We start from the raw sequence: 8,065 nt of genomic DNA, 5'->3' as shown, positions 1-8,065 counted from the left end.
GAGGCCCAGTGAGCCGCTGGGCACCTGTGACCAGTGTGGGGGATGTTTGGAGGCTTCAGGGGCGCCCCACACACGGTGTGGGGGTGCAGAGAAGCTTCTAGAATGCCTACAGTCAGGTCTGATCAGCCAGTACAAAAACGGGACTCTCGTCGAGACTGGGCCCATTGTCGCTGGTCTCTCGGAGCACGAGGAAGATCCTGCCGCTGAAACCCCCCCTCCCCGGGATGGAGACCCCGCTTGCCTTGCCGCCACGGGTGTGAGTAAAACCCTCGCACAATCGCGAGTGTATTTATATTCCGTGCACATTTGCACGCGTACTTTAAATTATTTCCTCGCACAATCGCGAGTGTAACTTCATTTCCTCGCACAACTGCGAGTGTATTATAAATTTATCCTCGCACAATCGCGAGGGATTTTCCTCCCGTGCTTCCACATAAGCACGTGTAGTATTCCGTGCACATTCGCACGTGTAAGTAAATTAACCCTCGCAGAATTGCGAGTGTATTATAAATTTACCCTCGCGGAATCGCGAGCGTACGCTTTACCTGTATCTCTTTAAGAATAATCCCGCACCGTATTCAGGCAAGTGTGTACTCCTCTGGGACTCGGGGGTGGTTCCGGCATTGTTTTGGGTGAAGCCACGTGCATGCACTCTGTGGACCACCTGTTGTACTAGTTGCTGCCCCTTAATAATTTTCCTCAACTGATACCCGAACCTATATTTAAGTCACTTTTGGAGTGCTAAAACCCTGTTTCTCACCGGTTTAATAAAAGTTGTTTTGGACCCTGTTGTCCCTTAAATTAGCCTCGGGGTGCCTCCGTGACAGATATAAACTGATGTCATTGCAAAACAAACAAACAAACAAAAACCTAACTCAAAACCAAACCACAAAAACAAACAAAAAACCCCAAGAAGATATCTATGGAAACTGTAGCTACTGATTTTATCAGCTAGTCATTTCTTCTACCTTTAAGAGAAATAGAAGATGTGTAGCTGATCAACTTCACTTATTCTTCTGACTGATGATTTTTAAAGCTGGATCCTTTATAGCCCTTCTTAGGAGTCACCTCTCCTTACCCAATCTTGCTATAAATAATTAGATGAAACTATGACCACAATGCAGTCCATAAATAATATATAGTGCTACTTCCAGTTTCCAGAAACACTGGTTTCTGAGAGTGAATACTTAGAGGGTTATAGAGAAAGCCAACACAGGCTACTTCCATTTTAAAGGAAGAGGGCTTTGCTCCAGTTCCAAGCAGAGGAACTTCATCTGTTACTCATTTGTAGTACGTACAACTGTATTTTTGTCTGACATGAAAAGGTACCTTGGCAGGGACGGTGAGATGGCAGCAGGGTGGGTGGGTTGAAGCAGAGGCAGTGACCTAGTGAGGTGGGAGCAGAGCTCATCATCGTGGCTCAGCTACAAAATGTGCGAGAGCAGCTACCACAGATAAGCGATGTGATACCTTTGCCGTGTGGCAGTTGTATAAATCCAGGGCCAGGGGTAAGACATTATCCATTTACCTTCACTTTCAGGTTGACATTCATATTTTGTTTGTATCTTCATGTATTATTTAGTCCATGATGATCTGTGAATTTTAGACTTCTTAAAAAAAAAAAAAAGTGTTAGGTTGGGTTTATTTCTGGATTTTGAGCATGCATAAGAAATTATTAGTGAAGAATGCATTGAATCTGGGGATTAATGTGATTTCCTCTTTAGGATTTGCATAACTTGGAAGTGCGTCATGCATAACTCTCTTTGCCATAGCCGTGTTTTCCAGGGATCAGAAGAGATTTTGAGTTTTATTCAATTAAAGAATACCAGAGATCTTTTTATGAAGCAAAATATCTCCATGACTTTTTAATTAAAAATAGTTTCTTAATGTTTGACAGGACAGATAGTAATATAAAGACATAATGTCCCATGAGATGTTTTTAGCGTATTGCCACCCTACCTCTAATGGCTTTATTGTCACTTTGGCCACCTCAGCTCACCAACCCGAGTCACGCCATCAGAAAGCAGATTGTACCTAAGCTGAATGCAAGGATTCCCAGGTGGTGATTTTTTTAAGTCAACCTGATAGAATTATCTCACAAAATCCTTATCAATCATTAAATTTAAGAAATTCAGCTTTTACCAGCAATAAACCTTTTGAGAAAGAACATGCATCGGTTAACTTCTTTGAATAACCCTTGTTTCTGATATATCTAAGCCATACATCTGAAAATAATTGATTAACCAAATTCAAACATGTATCTAGTAATTACATATGCCTCTTAAACTACTAAGAGAATAAAACTATACTTTCCTAGCTTTAAAGGACTTAATTGAAGCAGTACTCCCCTATGAATAAATAGAATCATCCTCTCTTATCTTTGGGCTCTCTGCCAAGATTCCTGACCATGGTGAAAAAATTAGACTGAAGGCTCTAAAATTAGATCTCACCTGTCTCTCCACAAATGCTCAAAAAATGGAAAAAATAAATCACTTGGATGCCAAGCTCAGTACATGTACTGGGATTTTGGGGGCTAAAATGGAGAGAGTCTGGATTAATTCTGCAGCAGCCTTGCTGAGCAGGGGGGAATTTCTGCTGTGCGGCAGCACTTTGCAAGTGCGGTTAGGACAGCAGCCTTTTGCAGTTTGTGCTCTCAGAAATCCACTGATTTTGCTGATGCCTTTTAAGAGAATACGGAAATATTCAATAATCTCTTGGTTCCTTAGAGGCTTATGAGCGTAAATTAACACTATGAAGTCCAGAGGTATGAACTGGCTAAGATTATGTCTTCTTCACTCTACAGATTCAGGGAAGAGTCTATGTTACTGTAACAAATAATAAAAAGCCTGCTATTGACTATGTTTGTAGGAACAGATTGGTAGTGACTCTTTGGCTTTTATGGGTTTTGTTCCAAGTGTGGAATGTAAATTAATCAACTAATGAACTTTAGAATTAAAAGAAAAAAAAAGCTTATATTTAGTGTCATAGTATTTTGGGGAGTAGAAGGGGAGTAGAGGATAGTGCCTGTGAATTTATTATTTCAAGGTGAATGGTAGACGTGTGCATATTAGTTGCATTTTGATGAGTTTTTTTCAGGGCAAAATTAGAGGACTGATTACATTACCATCAAATGAAATGCTAGTGCATGGTAACTTGAGGAATAGTCAAGAATGGTAGCAAGAAAACTGCAGGCTGATGGCTGGTGTAGTGGGTGGACACATTCAGTACTGTGGTTGCTACATGATTATTGAGCCAAATGTGAAGGTATCAGCATGTTAACAGAGCAGACAGATATTACTTTGAACCTTATTTTATTGATAATTAAAAAAACCAACATCACAAATCAGCTGTAGGGGCATTCATTTCTACCTGCCAAATGGGGAGGGAGGCATGCAGGCTTCAGAGGGCCTATGAGCCGAAGACGACTTTGTTATCAAAAAGGGCTTCTTCTCTATGGGGTGGGGTTGTAGCAATTAGTGTAACATCTTTTCCTAAAAGCCAGAGTGTCTAGACAAACCATGTGCCTTCAACATTGGGTGACACAGTTAGACTTAAATGCATTTGTACCATTCTGTGCCTGAACCCATTATGCCTGGAGTGCACAGCCATGCGGGAATAGTCTGCAGGAGTTTGTTTCAGACAGACTGGTGTTATTTACCCTGCCTCAACACCAGCCCCGTCCTGAAATCAATGCAAAAGCACATGGGTACCTTTACAGAGTGCTACCTTGCTACTCCCTTTTTTCCTGTTACTGGATAATGAGAAAGACTGTGTTTTGGTAGCTGTAACAGAGATAAGCTGATTTGCTGTTGCTTTGCTAATTAACTGATATGAAGATAAACTACTTGTTCTGTGGAATGATGTAGACAAGGAAACAATTTCAGATGAAATAGTTGGGTTTTCTTTGTTTAATTCTGCACAGCATAAAGAAGGTCCTCCTGTCTCCTGACTGCCATGCAAAGTACTACTAGTAAGTAGAACACTGAATTAATTATTTTTCTACTTTGTTCAAGTTTTCTTTGAAAAGTATTTCATACCAGTATTTTAGAGGGAAATTCAAAGAGGGTTATTAGATATCACCTGAGAATTTGACCTACTACCAGTTGTACTATGTCTGTGTTCCTCAGCATTTCAGAAGATGACAAGACATGCTAACTAAAATAAAAATTATATGGCTAAAAAGCAAAAAAGTTACTTTTAACTCACTTACTGTGGCACAAAACCAGACATCTGGCAAATAGCTGTTCCTCTAATCCTACTTGCAAGATTTTTTAATGTACCTAACAAAACTCTCATTTACTTCAGTAGTATTACTCCAGTTAAAAATAAAGGATGCTACTTAATTTCAGTGATTGACAGTAAGTTATAACCCATACTTCTAGTTTTAGAATATTAAGCCAGTAGTCTAAATCTCTCTAGGATTTTAGTGACGGTGAGCAATTACCATTGACAGCAGCCTGTGTGAGATGCACTAGTGAGCTGGGGGGCAGTGTAAACAAGCCTGCATTGCTGCTCTGCCAGTTCTCTGCACGGACAGGAGAATTCTCCAGAGACGTCAGGCTGGCACCTCTCACAAACTTTGCATTTACTTACTATTCATTATTAATTGTTAAGTGCTTACAGCACACTTGATATTGTAAAAAGTACAAAGATACAGTCCCTGCCTGGAGGAGCTTACTTTAGAAGATAAGCAGAACCAACTCTTTTTTTTTTTCCTCCTATACAACAAATACAGTTTTCTTCGTGTTGTGTTCAAATTCTCTCAAACTCAGATAATATGGGCTTCAAGGCAGGTTACATAACATTTCTTTACTGACTTTCACATTACCCAGTTCAGAGTGAAAGAACTGTCAGACCGTACTTGGCTATATGCAGCGTGACAGATTTCACTGTTCTGAACAATTGGTCCCAACTGCTCTTATTTCTTATTTGAGGTTTCAAACCATATTCGAAAGCTATCAAATTTCTTGTTAATCTCCTCGGGAGGAGAAAGAACAAATCTCTGGATGGCCAGGCAAGTCAGAGCTGATGTATACTGAATAGCAGGAAAGGCATAATATTATTTGGGAAAGGCTCTGACCAGTCTGTGCTCTCTTTGCCGTTAGGCAGAGAGTTTTCTGATTTGGCTGGGTGGGGGAAATGGAATCAGTAGGCAAAAAAAAGGTAGCATTCTCTTGAAGAAACAAAATTTAGACAGTACCCTGCATATTATAAATACAATGCGTATGATTTTATTTGTATGTGTTTTACTCTCATGTAAGAATTAGTATGACACAGATTATTTTTTTTATGTTACACTGGTTCTGTCCCATTCATTCCAGAATCCCAAGCATAGTTGCCTGTTTTTGGAAAGCTTCATAACTAGTAACGAAGTGCTAAACATTAACATGTGGGTGGCTGAGGGGGAACTTTGTAACTAAAAAGATAGTATAAAATGGAAGGGAAAAACAGGTGAGAGGAAGTGGGTGGCCTGAAGCATGTAGAGAAAGAGGGAAATAACATTCTGAAAAAAGTAGAGATTAAAGAAAAAAATGTGATCAAATCATGATAAACACAAAGCATCTCCACAATAGTTTCTGAATACTGTATGTTTTACTTGTAGGAAGCTGGTCTATGAATGAATCTGTTGTTTTAATTGGGCAGCAGATTATAATGAGAAAAGAAAAAGAAAAATAGGGGAGGATTGGATGTGGTCTGGGGTCTACTAATGAGAGAGCAGTTGACACACCAGGTCAGAACAAATGACTCAGAGACCAGTGGTTTGGCTGCCTACAGCTCTCACCAACATGAACCTGGTGAGCCAGTGCCTGGAGCTTTTCAGGATTGTGAGAGCGCTGGTTGCAAAAAAGGGGGATTGTCTTCTAAGAGGGATGGTAGGTGTTTGGAGCTGCTCAGCTTCCTCCTGTTCAGTGTATAGGAACTTAGGGCAGCTCAAGATAAGTTTTAGCTGAACAGATACTCCATGAACCCTGTTCTAAGTCTTTTCCCTATTGGTACCTTATTCCTTCTGTTAAGTCAGAGCTGCCTAATCATCATCCAGTCATAGAATTCCCAAATGGAAGACCTACCGATGCCAGTCTCAGCTGGAATTGAGTAAGCACAATTCAGAAAAAAAAAAGACACAACCACTCAGCTCACTACGATTTCACTTTTCAGTTCAGGATACAAGATAATCTTCACTGACATTACAGCCCGTTCTGTAACATTCAGACCCTCTTACAGAGAGGTATTCAAGTCTAAATATCCATAATCTAAATGATCTAAAAGTATTACAAATGTAATCACATACTTTGCACTGTGGTCCAAATTCATATTTGTTTTAAAGACCAGACCAGAAGGAATACCAGTATAGCTTCTTACCTAATGTGGCTAATGGGAGGTGATCAACTGATGAGAGAAAAAAAAAATCAGAACGCGCATTAGAATAGGCCACAGAAGCAAATGACAGATCTAGGGTCGATATTTCAGACACTTACCAGCAAATTTAAGCAAAACTAGCTTAGATACTGAATGCTAAAGGCAACTTCAATGTAATGACGGAAACATAGATAATTGAAAGTGTTCTCCGTGCTTGAAGCTCATGACTGTGTTGTCAATTTTAAAAGTAACCATTCTGGATACCGTCTGACCACCACAAATGGAAAGTGAGGGAAATGAGTCTTTAGGTGTAACCATTTAGACAGAGCACTGAAAGCCAATCAACACCTACAGAGTGCCGGAAGAAAAGAATTTTGCATTCTTTAAAAGGTGGCAACTTGTAGAATTAGGCTTAGGCTTTATTCCAACACAGGAAAATGTTTTTAAATTCCACTAATACTTATATATCGAAATGGTGGGAGAAAACACCTTTGGGCATGATCGTCCATCAACCTAATTACTTTATATTTGCTGACTGAGATTTTGAATAATAATAGCTAAGATCTGAAACTGCCTTTGCTTTGATTCTGAAATTGCTGGAATATATAATGTTTCAGTCTTCTTTAAAATAGAAATATAGATACCAGGCACATTTGAAAGAGGAAGAGTTTATTATGCTAAACAAAACAGCTTGCACATATATGCTCTGCTCTAGACACTCCTATACAGAAGCACACGCATGGGCCTTTATTGCAGCTGCACAAAATTTCTGTGTTTCTGATCAGTTCTTATTTCTCATGATCAAAAGAGTTCCAACTCCCAGTGTATCTCCTATGCTGTGTTATCTGGATATGGCTTAGACAGGTTTTATCTCCAAATCATTTGGGTACAGGCAAGGAAACACTAAGAAGTAAGGTTGTAGAAATGATTCCTCAGCTCCTGTGTTCCTGTACTACAGCATCTGCAGGGAAATCAGGCTGGCTTTATAATCCCATATGTGTAAGCACAGAGCGACAGCGAAATGCCTATCTAGATGTACCTGGCACATGAGAAAAAAAAAAAAGGCAAAAAAAAAAAAGAGCAAAAGCTTCTTGTTGATAATGCCTTGTAAAAAAGGAGTAATTGCTCAATTTGGAATGTCTGCTCCCAAACATAGTAGGTACCCAGCTGTACTGGTTAAAAGAATTGTTAATATAAGCAAACATATTTCATTCACTTTCATTACTGAAAATCACAGGGTTTTTCTGCCAAATTGTTGAAAATAATAATATAAAAGCCGTGCTTGTAATGGCTCCAGACTTCAGCCTGCAAGTGCGGTGCAGAAAGCTGAATGCAGCAGTATCACTAGGCAGCTTCATGCAGGTGCACACTGGGAATACCTCAAGAAGCAGTTAGCACTTCAGTAGCAAAACCTTCAGAACACAAATGGAAACTCAGCTATACCCATAGAGAAAAAGTCATACATAGTCTTATGTAATTGTATCTTTTAATAACAAACTCAATAATTTTAATTTACCAAAAATAATACAACTCTAAAGTTTAAGTGTTAACATTTCCTACCATATTATATATGCTATTTATTCTGAGCAGTTTTTTAACTGATTTATTTGGGTAATCTAATTTTTCCCCACTCATGTTTCAATAGGCCAGATAATGTTTTAGACTCAAGGTTTTATTATCTTTTTAAATATCTTTTTTTTTTCTTTCA

The sequence above is a fragment of the Patagioenas fasciata genome, chromosome 7 (genome assembly GCF_037038585.1).
Source record: "Patagioenas fasciata isolate bPatFas1 chromosome 7, bPatFas1.hap1, whole genome shotgun sequence".
NCBI lineage: Eukaryota > Metazoa > Chordata > Aves > Columbiformes > Columbidae > Patagioenas > Patagioenas fasciata.
Note: the sequence above shows the minus strand (reverse complement) of the source record.